Here is a 14,241-nt window from a genome sequence, read left to right on the forward strand (position 1 = left end):
CAGCTGTTTAGCAGTACCTATAAAACCCTTTTTTTATTATGTTTTTCAGTAGTGTAATGGTCCCACCACCTCCCCCCCTCCCGTGATCGCCATTTAGTACCCTTTGCATCCCCAAACCCCTTTTATGTAGTGTAGCTGCCTCATCCCTCTCTGTCCCTGCTAGAGGTCGATTGGCCATGAATGTTAAATGCCGACAACGTATGCTGTCAGCATTTAGCGATGTCAGGTGGAGATGATCCGCTACAGCAGTTCATGTCCGTCCAACATATAATAAATCTACCCCCAGGTGTGTTTGTCCTTTCTGCGCATGACAGCTTTGGACAAACACACCTGGCCTTTTATTATATAGGATAGTATCCTCAGAAAGATAGTACAGTACTGTAATCAGGAAGGTAATATTTGCTGTTTTAAATGAATATAGAATATTATTTACATTTTAGAACACAATAACCAAACCAAAGACACAGACAAAGTAGATTGTGACTTACTAGCAGGGAAAAAGTAATTTTTGTTAAAATTTTATTTAAAAACATATTTGTTAAAAAGTCTAGATTTCAGAATAAGTTTGGATTTTGGAATTCTGGATTTGTACCTGTATTATTATATTATATATGTACAGGAATTTATTTTAACAAATTCACTTTATGAGAAGCTAAATCAGGATTCTTTGAAGAACTTAAATTTAACTTAAAGGGACACTGAACCCAAATTTTTTCATTCATGATTCAGATAGAGCATGCAATTTTAAGCAACTTTATAATGTACTCCTATTATCATTTTTTCTTCATTCTCTTGCTATCTTTATTTGAAAAAGAAGGCATCTATGGGATTTTTAGGTTCAGACTCTGGACAGCACTTTTTTTTAATTGATGGATGAATTTATCCACCAATAAGCAAGAACAACCCAGGTTGTTCACCAAAAATAGGCCGGCATCTAAACTTACATTCTTGCATTTCAAATAAAGATACTAAGAGACTGAAGAAAATTTGATAATAGGAGTAAATTAGAAAGTTGCTTAAAATATCATGCTCTATCTGAATCACGAAAGAAAAAAATTGGGTTCAGTGTCCCTTTAAATGTATCAAATGTAGTTGCCTTTGAATGGTCATCGTTTTTTTAAAGTGTTTCATTTTTTCTACTTTTTTTAGAAATTCTTAATATGTGTTAAATAAACGGATGTTTAGAGTTAAATTGGGAACCATAATAACAGACTCCAGTTGCACTGTCAGTTGCGGTACTTGACCTGTGCATATTTTGGGCAGGTTAGAACATTTACCCAAGAGTTGTAATCAACAAAAATAAAATAAAACTAAAGACCCTAGCAATTATAGTTAAGCATCTTACAACAAAACACCTGACCTGCTGTTCACATGAGTTCCTTAAACCAAACAATACTGACTTCAATCTAACTATGATATTTCTATGTATCCTATTTGAGAATGCGTCTTATTTACAAATGCGCAAGTAACGTAAGAGTTGCGCATGCGCATTCCATCGCAATTAGGGAGTTCAGAGCACGGGAGCGTGCAGGTCCTATTTAACATGGGGCACATGGTGACCAGATGATTGGCTAAAATTTATGTCAATTAAAGCAGCCCCTGTGAAAAATTTAGAGAGAGGCTGATTATAACAGTGTACCGTTACTGTAATAAAATTGAAATTACTAAGTAAAAAGATGTTTTCTATATTATAAAAGCATATCAATGTGCTATTTAAGGTAAGAACTTCTAAAATATGTTGAACACTTGATATGAATTTACCATCACTTTAACAAGAGAAAGTTTACATTTTATCCATCGCTTACACACACGTGAGTAAGGTTTGTCAAACCCACAACTTTTAAAATATAAGCAATGTGCCTAAACACCTATTGTAAATGAGCCCAAATTTACTTTTTTGGCATTTTTATTTGAATTCTATTTCATGATTGTTATAAATAATAACAACATATTGAGTTTGATTTGAAACTTTAAACCTTAATCCTGACCTTGATTATTGATATCCCATACAAAAGTAGACTGGCAGTCCATCATAGACATAGATTAAATGTACTGTAATTAAATGCAAACTGTCTTTGCAAATGAACTATACATAAAGATGATCTGTGAATCTCTGTACGTTTAGAACATTTCAATCTGACCTTTTATAAATGGCAAATAAAGGGACAGGAAACCCCCCCCCCAAAAAAATTATTGATTTGGATAGAACATACATTTTTAAACAACTTTACAATTTACTTCTGTTACCAAATTTTCTTCATAATCTTGTTATCCTTTGCTGAAGGAATATCATTGCACTACTTGCAGCTAGCTGCAATTCTAGTTAGCCAATCACAAGAGACAAATGTGTGCATGCACCAATCAGCAGCTAGCTTCCACTAGTGTAGGATGTGTGCATATTCTTTTTCAACAAAGGATACAAAAGGGATACCACGAGAACGAAGCACATTTGAAAATAGAAGTGAATTTATAAGTGTCTTAAAATTGCAAGCTCTATCTGAATCATGCAAGTTTAATTTTGACTTTCTTATCCCTTTAAAATAAAAAAGTACAAACTGCTTTCAGTGGGACTTGAACCAGTAAAGTTTATTACTATTCCATGCATTGTTTTGACACTTAACCTTATTTGAAGTGTTACATACTATAGCAATATCACATTGAGATGTTAACTCTTCAGCTATCATATACAAACCTGAAATCTGTTAACAAATTCAAGCTCTTTAAAGGGACAGTATACTTACACTAATTTTCATATAACTGCAATACTGTAATAGACACTACTATAAAGAATAAGATGCACAGATACTGATCTAAAAATCCAGTTTAAAACTTTAAAAACTTACTTAGAAGCTCTCAATTTTGCTCTGTTGAAAAGGTAGCTCGAAAGCCCACTGCAAGTGGGAAATAAAACACTCCCCCCTCCCCCTTATTTTGCATATGAAAAGACCCTTTACACAAACAGAAGCAAGCTGGAGAAGGTAGCTGACGGTATTCTCATAAAACTTTGGGGCTTGGTTAGGAGTCTGAAAATCAGTGCAATGTTAAAAATAAGCAAAACTATACATTTAAAAAAAAAAAAAACAACTTTATGGGCTATATAAATAGATCATCTACAAAACATTTATGCAAAGAAAAAAATAGTGTATAAAGTCCCTTTAAGTAAATTTCTTCAACAAAGATTTGTTTATGCTTGAATCATGCTTAAAAAAAGAAAGAAAAAAAAAAAAGAACACATTTTTATTCTCTGTGTAACTTTTCTAAAAAATAATTCTCTAGTGTAAATAATTAGGCAACATATAACCTAAAGATTGTTTTTTTTTTTTTTACAGTTTTTCAATCAGTTGTGCAAATCAGCATAGCTTCCAAATTCAATATAAAGTAAACATTTAAAAAAAAGTTATGTATATATGGTCTTGAGAATTGTATATGAAAGAGCAGTGTTTCAACATATTAACATGATTTTATTTTCTTAAAAAAAATTAAAGGGGAAGTAGACACCAATTTTCATATAACTGCATGCAAAAGACATTACTTTAAAGAAAAATATACACAGATACTGAAATAAAAATCCAGTATAAAACTTTTTAAAAACTTAGAAGCTTCCAGTTTAGCACTGAAAGGGGCTGGGGAAACAAAAGGAGCAGACGCTCCCCTGCATACGAAAAAACCCATTATACAAATAGAAGCAATCTGAAGTCTGTATACAGCAGCACACATCTAAAACTGTGGGGCTTGGTTACAGTTTTGAAAATCAGCACAATGTTATTTAAAAACAAACAAAACTATACATTTTTACAAAAAGACTCCCAGATGGGCTATATAAATGGATTATCTACAAAACATTTATGCAAAGAAAAATAGGGGGCGCGATTACATATGCAGCGCCGTCCGCAAAAGCCGGCGACGCTGGTTTTTAGTGGGATATTGCTATTACATATATGGCACCGCATATAAAGGCGGCACGTATAATTCACCCATTGCCGCTGTTATTACTCACATAAGCTAACATAGAACAGTGTCGCAAATCGGTATCGCATATTCAACTCAAGGACTTACGCGGCAAAAATTGAGAAATTTTACTAAATTTTTACCTCGCCAAACATAGGCAGGTGCGGCAAGCCTTGCACTAAAGATGTGAGCACCTTAACTCCCTGAAAGTATTAACAAACACCTAACGCATGGGCAATATCTACCTGTCAACCACAATCCCCCACTGCAATAACTAATAAATGGCTAGATTACGAGTTTTGCGTTATGAGTGAAAAAGCAGCGTTATGGCTCTATTTCACTACCGCTGGTATTACGAGTTTTGCAAGTATATCAGTACCGCACTTTTTGCAATGTAACTACCACAGCTTTCAAAAAGTCCTTTTCAATGGGACTTCCATAGCGCCGGTATTACGAGTTTGCCTGTCCGGCCAAAAAGTGAGCAGTACAGCCAATGCCGCCAAGATCCGTACCATAAACTGAAAGTCAGTAGTTATGGCTTTTATGCTACAAAGCCGTAACATAAAACTCATAACTAAAGTGCTAAAAAGTACACTAACACCCATAAACTACCTATTAACCCCTAAACCGAGGCCCTCCCGCATCGCAAGCACTAAAATAAAATTATTAACCCCTAATCTGCCACTCCCAACATCGCCACCACTTTAATAAACATATTAACCCCTAAATTGCCGCTCTCCCGCATCATAAACACTAGTTAAATATTATTAACCCCTAATCTGCTGTCCCTAACATCGCCGCAACCTTCATTACTGTTATTAACCCATAATCTGTCGCCCCCAAAATTGCTGCCACTATACTAAAGTTATTAACCCCTAATCCTAAATCTAAACCTAACACCCACTAACTTTAACATAATTAAAATAAATCTAAATAAAAATTACAATTAATACCTAAATAATTCCTATTTAAAACTAAATACTTAAATATAAAATCTTGCAGTCCTCACCTCCTGTTTCTCAACCTCCTACCCTTCTAGATTTTGTAAGTTCCCACGGGAATAGGGCCCTCGATTCCTCCTGTATGTGTAAATTCTGTCCTGTCTCTTAGTCTTAGAAGTTTTATACTATTGTTTTATTTAAATGATCTGTATCCATGGAATATGATGGTGCTTCATAAATAAAGTATAATAATAATAATAAAATAAAACCTAAGCTAGCTACAATATAACTAATAGTTAGTTACATTGTAGCTATCTTAGGTTTTATTTTTATTTCACAGCTAAGTTTGTATTTATTTTAACTAGGTAGAATAGTTAGTAAATAGTTATTAACTATTTACTAACTACCTAGCTAAAATAAATACAAATTTATCTGTAAAATAAAACCTAACCTGTCTTACACTAACACCTAACCTTACACTACAATTAAATCAATTACATTAATTAAATACAATTAGCTAAATTACAAAAAAAGATAAACACTAAATTACACAAAATAAAAAGAAATGATCAAATATTTAAACTAATTACACCTAATCTAATAGCCCTATCAAAATAAAAAAGCCCCCCCAAAATAAAAAAAAAACCCTAGCCTAAAATAAACTGCAAATGGCCCTTAAAAGGCCCTTTTGCGAGGGATTGCCCCAAAGAAATCAGCTCTTTTACCTGTAAAAAAAATAATACAAACAACCCCCCAACAGTAAAACCCACCACCCACACAACCAAACCCCCCAAATAAAATCTTATCTAAAAAAACCTAAGCTCCCCATTGCCCTGAAAAGGGCATTTGGATGGGCATTGCCATCCAAGATGGCGTCCCTTGAATTCCGATTGGCTGATAGAATTCTATCAGCCAATCGGAATTTAAGGTGAAAAAATCCTATTGGCTGATCCAATCAGCCAATAAGATTGAGCTTGCATTCTATTGGCTGATTGGAACCGCCAATAGAATGCAAACTCAATCCTATTGGCTGATTGGATCAGCCAACTGGATTGAAGCTCAATCGTATTGACTGATTGCATCAGCCAATAGGACTTTTACACCTTTAATTACGATTGGCTGATAGAATTCTATCAGCCAATCAGAATTCAAGGGAAGCCATCTTGGATGACGTCCCTTAAAGGAACCTTCATTCTTGAAGAGCCGTCAGAAGAGGATGCTCCGCGCCGGAAGGATGAAGATAGAAGATGCCATCTGGATGAAGACTTCTGCCCGTTTGGAGGGCCACTTCTTCCAGCTTGGATAAAGACTTCTCCCGGCTTCATTGAGGACTTCTTGCCGCTTGGATGAAGACTTCTCCCGGCTTCGTTGAGGATAGATGTCCGGTCTTCAAAAACTGTAAGTGGATCTTCGGGGGTTAGTGTTAGGTTTTTTTAAGGGTTTATTGGGTGGGTTTTATTTTTAGCTTGGGGTTTGGGCTAAAAAAGAGCTAAATGCCCTTTTCAGGGCAATGGGGAGCTTAGGTTTTTTAGATAGGATTTTATTTGGGGGGTTGGTTGTGTGGGTGGTGGGTTTTACTGTTGGGGGGTTGTTTGTATTTTTTTTTACAGGTAAAAGAGCTGATTTCTTTGGGGCAATGCCCCACAAAAGGCCCTTTTAAGGGCTATTGGAAGTTTAGTTTAGGCTAGGGTTTTTTTATTTGGGGGGGGGGGGGCTTTTTTATTATAATAGGGCTATTAGAATAGGTGTAATTAGTTTAAATATTTGATAATTTCTTTTTTATTTTGTGTAATTTAGTGGGGTTTTTTTGTAATTTAGTTAATTGTATTTAATTAATGTAATTTATTTAATTGTAGTGTAAGGTTAGGTGCTAGTGTAAGACAGATTAGGTTTTATTTTACAGGTAACTTTGTATTTATTTTAACTAGGTAGCTAGTAAATAGTTAATAACTATTCAATAACTAGTCTGCCTAGTTAAAATAAATACACACTTAGCTGTGAAAAATAAATAAAACCTAAGATAGATACAATGTAACTATTAGTTATATTGTAGCTAGCTTAGGTTTTATTTTATAGGTAAGTATTTAGTTTTAAATAGGAATTATTTAGGTAGTAATTATAATTTTTATTTAGATTTATTTTAATTATGTTCAAGTTAGTGGGTGTTAGGGTTAGACTTAGGGTTAGGGGTTAATAACTTTAATATAGTGGCAGCAACATTGGGGGCAGAAGATTAGGGGTTAATAAGTGTAATGTAGGTGGCTGCGATGTTAGGGGCAGTAGATTAGGGGTTAATAAGTGTAGGTAGGTGGCGGCGACATTGGGGGTGGCAGATTACGGGTTAATAAGTGCAGGTAGGTGGTGGCGATGTCAGGAGCGGCAGATTAGGGGTTAATAAGTGTAATGTAGGTGTCGACAATGTCGGGGCAGCAGATTAGGGGTTAATAAGTTTAGGTAGGTTGCAGCGGTGTCAGGGGTGGCAGATTAGCGGTTAATAAGTGTAATGCAGGTGTCGGCGATGTCGGAGCAGCAGATTAGGGGTTAATAAGTGTAGGTAGGTGGCGGCGGTGGCGGCAGATTAGGAGTTAATAATTGTAATGTAGGTGTCGGCGATGTCGGGGGCAGCAGACTAGGGTTAATAATTGTAATGTAGGTGTCAGCGATGTTGGGGGCGGCAAATTAGGGGTGTTTAGACTCGGGGTTTACGTTAGGGTGTTAGGTTAGGAAAAAACACTAGAATGGTCAGGCAGGCAGGGTTTTGACAACAAGTAGAGCAGTCCAAGGGCACACCACTAGAATGGTGAGGCAGGCAGGGTTCAGCAACAAAGAGGCAATCCAGAACAACAGGGGTTAATAATCAGAGTAGTCAGACAGGCAGGGTTCAGCAGCAGTATATTAATCCAGCAAATTAGGGGTTAAACAGGCAGAGTAGTCAGACAGGCAGGGTTCAGCAGCAGTATATCAGTCCAGGAATTTAGGGGTTAAACAGGCAGAGTAGTCAGACAGGCAGAGTTCAGCAGCAGTATATTAATCCAGCAATTTAGGGGTATAACAGGCAGAGTAGTCAGAGTGACAGGGTTCAAACACCTTAAGGCAATACTGTAGTAACAATCTATCACATCCAGGAGCACACAAAGTAACACCTATACTTGGCCAGTGATAGATCGTTATTGAGGGACTTACATAGGCGCAGGATTCGTGCCACAGGAATTCAGACCAGCATCTGAGAGAGAGGAGCATGCGGCGATGATGTCAGTGCCACACGTATCCGGACCTGACACAGCCCCTGGCAACGGTCATGGAAGGAGATGCCATGACCCTAGCAATGGCTAGAGCAATGCGTCATGACACCTACATCTGAGTTTAATAAGGAAAATTTATTGGGGAAAATTAAACTTCCAAGGATCTCAGCAGATCACTTAGCTGAATTAAATAGAGAACTTCCAACAGAAGAAATTCTTCAGGCCATAAAAAGCTCTACTAATGGGAGAGCTTTGGGCCCAGACCAGATTCCATCTGAATTCTGTAAAATTTTAGTAGATCAAACCAAACTAGTCCTTAGATTGCTTTTTAACAACTATTATGGGAAAAATAATATGCTATCTAACCTTTTCACCCAATCTAATATTGTTTTAATATTAAAAAAAGACAAAGCCCCCGAGTAATAGACTCATACCGTCCTATCTCCCTGCTTAATTGCTACTATAAAATTCTTGCATCTATTATAGCTAATTGTCTTAAAAAGGTCTTAGGTCCCCTTATACATCCAGATCAGTTGGGATTTATGCAAGGGAGAACAGCAATGAAAAATATTAAGACAGTTTTAACTCTGATAGAATACTATTGGGATAAAATTTATGCTAGACTACCTAAAAAGCAGAATGCTTCAGATTTCGCTTTGATCACTTTAGATGCCGAAAAACTTGGACTGACGACATTTCTTTGGTTTTCTACAACTAATTTATAAAAACCTTACCTCCTCACTTATTATTAACGGTGGTAAATCCCCAAATATAACCCTCCAGAAGTGGACAAGGCAAGGCTGTCTGCTTTGGCCATTATTATTTAACATCTAATTAGAACCACTGGCAGTACTTTATAGAAGTAAGTTAGAGGTCGTCTTGATTGGAGAAAGAAAATGTGTATTATCCCTATATGCGGGTGACATTTTACTCTATATGAGAAATACAAAGGAAACAATACCAAAGCTATTAGATATTTTGAAAACCTATAGTTCTTTCTCAGGATTTAAAGTAAATGCTAAAAAGATATTTTGGATTACTAAGTATAAAGATAGTCTGATAGATAACCCTTATATATAAAATAAAATACCTTGGAATAGTGCTTTCTAAAAACCCCAATCATTGGTATGAACTGAACTTTCCCCAGCTGTGGACCAAAATTCTTGCCTCACTTCGAGATTTGTCGAGACTCTCTTTTTCTCTCTCTGCAAAAATAAGTTTGATTAACCCCTTAATGACCAAGGACGTACGCCATACGTCCTAAAAAAAATACACTTAACGTCTGAGGACGAATGGCGTATGTCCTCGGTCTGGAAAGCAGCTGGAAGCGATCCTGCTCGCTTCCAGCTGCTTTCCGGTTATTGCAGTGATGCCTCAACATCGAGGCATCCTGCAATAACCCCCCTTGGCCATCTGATGCAGAGAGAGCCACTCTGTGGCCCTCTCTGCACCGGACATCGATGGCCGGTTTTGTTGGTGGGTGGGAGCCAGTCTGGGAGGTGGGTGGGCAGCCATCGATGGGCCGTATTATGTGGAGGGGGGCGGGATCGTGGGCGGGAACGCCGGGGGCATGCGTGCGTGCACGGGGGGCGCGCGCACGGGTAGGGAGCGGGTGGGAACCGCTACACTACGGAAAAATTATGTCAAAAAAGTGGCAGTGAGGGCCAAAAAGTATCTAAGTATATCGATCTAAGAGATCTGGGAGGGGGTGGGGGGTTGGTCTTTTGGGGGGGCAAGCGACACTACAGAAAAATATTTAAAAAAATAATAAAAACAAATGTTTTACTATAATGGGTACTGGCAGACAGCTGCCAGTACCAAAGATGGCTACTAATAAGTTAGAGGGGGATGGTTAAAGAGCTGTTTGGGGGGTATCAGGGAGGTTGGGGGCTAAGGGGGATCCTCCAGAGCAGCATATGTAAATATGCCTTTTTTTAATTATTTTTTTTATCAAGGATAGCTTTTTTTTTTAGTACTGGCAGACTTTCTGCCAGTACTTAACATGGCGGGGACAATTGTGGGGTGGGGGAGGGAAGAGAGCTGTTTGGGAGGGATCAGGGGGTGTAATGTGTCAGGTGGGAGGCTTATCTCTACACTAAAGCTAAAATTAACCCTGCAAGCTCCCTACATGCTACCTAATTAACCCCTTCACTGCTAGCCATAATACACTTGTGATGCGCAGCGGCATTTAGCGGCCTTCTAATTACCAAAAAGCAACGCCAATGCCATGTATGTCTGCTATTTCTCAACAAAGGGGATACCAGAGAAGCATTTACAACCATTTGTGCCATAATTGCACAAGCTGTTTGTAAATAAATTCAGTGAGAAACCTAAAGTTTGTAACAAAATGTGTGAAAAAGTGAACAATTTTTTTTATTTGATCGCATTTGGTGGTGAAATGGTGGCATGAAATATACCAAAATGGGCCTAGATCAATACTTTGGGATGTCTTCTAAAAAAAAAAATATATACATGTCAAGGGATATTCAGGGATTCCTGGAAGATATCAGTGTTCCAATGTAACTAGCGCTGAAGTTTGAAAAAAAGTGGTTTGGAAATAGCAAAGTGCTACTTGTATTTTTTGCCCTATAACTTGCAAAAAAAGCAAAGAACATGTAAACATTGGGTATTTCTAAACTCAGGACAAAATTTGGAAACTATTTAGCATGGGTGTTTTTTTGTGGTTGTAGATGTGTAACAGATTTTGGGGGTCAAAGTTAGAAAAAGTGTGTTTTTTTCCATTTTTTCCTCATATTTTATATTTTTTTTATAGTAAATTATAAGATATGAGGAAAATAATGGTATCTTTAGAAAGTCCATTTAATGGTGAGAAAAACGGTATATAATATGTGTGGGTACAGTAAATGAGTAAGAGTAAAATTACAGCTAAACACAAACACTGCAGAAATGTAAAAATAGCCTTGGTCCCAAACGGTCAGAAAATGGAAAAGTGCTGTGGTCATTAAGGGGTTAAAATTATAATATTTCCTAAGGTTTTTTTTCTTAAAATCTACCAGTTTTTATATATAATAAAGATCTAAGAAATGTTTATTCTCACTGTATAAGGTTCTAATGGGGAAAATATAAACACTTCATTTCTATACAAAGGCTTCCACGATTAAAAGAAGACGGAGGCCTGGCATTGCAAGATATCAAAATATATAACTGGGCAAGCATGGCTAAGATTGCCTTAGATTGGCTCTCAGGTTCTGACTATATTTCCACCTACCAAATGCAAGAGAGTCTATCTACTCCATACTCAGAGCACTATTACATATATCTAAAATTGAAATCTTAAAAATTAATATTCCAAATTAAACTATTGGTAAAGTAGCCAGGGCATGGAGCAAAATCTGTAAAGGGCTAGATATTGATAAATCTTTATCTAAATTCCTACTGATACAGGGACTTATTGAATTCGAACCTGGTCTTGACTCAAAAGTTTTTAAGAGATGGGCTCAAGTTACTGATTTAACTTATTGATGATTCTGAATCAACCAATTCTATTAAGCTTCTTGAGTATTTGCTGCAAGAAGTTCAACTGTCTAATAAAGATTTTTTTGCTTACCTTCAGGTGAGATATTTTTTATTCATGAAAACATTTCTTGAGAAAGTGACATGGTCAATGGGACCCCTGGAATCAGTATGTAAACTATACCATGCAGGTTTATGCTCTACCTCCTTTCTATACAATGCTCTCATCTCAAACCAAGGTAAAACAGATTTAAGGAAATTTTACTCCAAGTGGATAGTAGATTTTGAGGATCTCCAATTTGATGACTTCAAAAGCAGTTTTTCTGTAATTACTAAATATTCTTCTTCCATTACCTGGAGGGAATAACATATGAAGCTAATTAATATAGCTTATACTACACCCTCTATGGGGTCAAAATGGAATCCTAGCAAACAGATCCTATGCTCAAGATGTAATTCACGGGCTGCAGACCTATTACATTGTTTCTGATATTGCCCCAAGATTCAAAAACTGTGGCATGGATCTTGGTTGAATACATTTTTGAATATGAAAATCACACTTAATAAATATTATATTGTTTTTCTCTGTAATGACTTATGTATTTAAAACAGAGACCTTATTAAAGGGACAGTCAACACCAAAATGTTTGCTGTTTAAAAAGATAGATAATCCCTTTATTACCAATTCCCCAGTTTTGCATAACCAACACTGTTATATTAATATACTTTTTACCTCTGTGATTAACATGTAATTTTATTAATTATCTATTGACTTTCATTTTAGCCAATTAGTGCAGTGTCTGCCACAAGCCATGGGCGTGATCACAATGTTATCTATATGGCTGACATGAACTAGCTCTCCCCTGTTGTGAAAAGCAAATAAAATAGCATGTGATAAGAGGCTGCCTTAAAGGGCTTAGAAATTATCATATGAGCGTTCCTAGGTTTAGCTTTCAACTAAGAATACCAAGAGAACAAAGAAAAATTGGTGATAAAAGTAAATTGGAAAGTTGTTTAAAATTGCATGCCCTATTTGAAACATGAAAGTTTTTTTTAACTTGACTGTCCCTTTAACACAGCTATCCTTTGTAGACGGGCAGATGATTCTCAAAACTTGGAAAGATAAGTTTAGCGCCATATTTTCAATTTTCTTAAAATAGATTAAATTGCAAATAGCTTTGAAGTAACATGATGCACTAATATATGCTGAAAACAATGTGATAAGATTCTTGCAAAAATGGAACAAAAGTAATTATGTCCTTTTCTATGGAATCTCAACTCCAAATTTTACATCCCTTGAGACATTCTATAGACTTTATGTCCTTGATTCTTGCAACTTTATCGTATCCTACACATTGGAAAAACTTGTTATGATGGTGTTTTTTTTGTTTGTTTTGCTTTTTTGTTTTTTTGTTTAGTTGTCTTACGAAAATTTCAACAACGGTTTTATACAAAAGATTGGTTCATTCTTGCTATAATAGTCAATTCATAGATATTGATTTAACTAAATACTATTACAGCTTGTAAATTATATTTGATGTTTGACTATTAACTGTATTCTGTTATAACCTACTTGATGTCCTGTTCCATACTAATATGCCCTTTGTTGATTGCAAATAAAAATATATATTAAAAAAAAAAGGTTAATTTGCGGAGGTTATGTAGCAGACAGTTTCAATCTTATTAGTATATTGTTAAATTACGACTGTGGGGTTCTTTGGTTTAAGGGTATTAGGATTAGTGGCTAGGCACACAGCAGTTATATTCAAGGGATCCCTTTACTATACATCTCCAATATGGTCGGCGATGCAGGGTGTTGTCAATAGCCAGCATCGCCAACCAAATATATAATTTAAATAAATCTAAATAAAATAACTACAATTAAATAAATTATTCCTATTTAAAACTAAATACTTACCTATAAAATAAACCATAAGATAGCTACAATATAACTAATAGTTACATTGTATCTATTTTAGGGTTTATATTTATTTTACAGGCAACTTTGTATTTATTTTAACTAGGTAGAATAGTTATTAAATAGTTATTAACTATTTAATAACTTCCTAGTTAAAATAAATACAAATTTACATGTAAAATAAATCTTAACCTAAGTTACAATTACACCTAACACTACACTATCATTAAATGAATTACATAAACTAACTACAATTAACTACAATTAAATTAAATAAACTAAAGTACAAAATAAACAAACACTAAATTACAGAAAATAAAATAATAATTACAAGAATTTAAAACTAATTACACCTAATCTAATCCAACTAATAAAATAAAAAAGCCCCCCAAAATAATAAAATTCCCTACCCTATACTAAATTACAAATAGCCCTTAAAAGGGCGTATTGTGGGGCATTGCCCCAAAGTAATCAGCTCTTTTACCTGGGGGGGGGGGGGTATTGTATTTTTTTTGTACTTTAGTTTATTTAAAGAGACACTGTACCCAAATTTTTTCTTTTGTAATTCAGAAAGAGCATGCAATTTTAAGCAACTTTCTAATTTACTCCTATTATCAATTTTTCTTCATTCTCTTGCTATCATTATTTGAAAAAGAAGGCATCTAAGCTTTTTTTTTGGTTTCAGTACTCTGGACAGCACTTTTTTTATTGGTGGATG

Source organism: Bombina bombina, chromosome 4, assembly GCF_027579735.1.
Source record: "Bombina bombina isolate aBomBom1 chromosome 4, aBomBom1.pri, whole genome shotgun sequence".
NCBI lineage: Eukaryota > Metazoa > Chordata > Amphibia > Anura > Bombinatoridae > Bombina > Bombina bombina.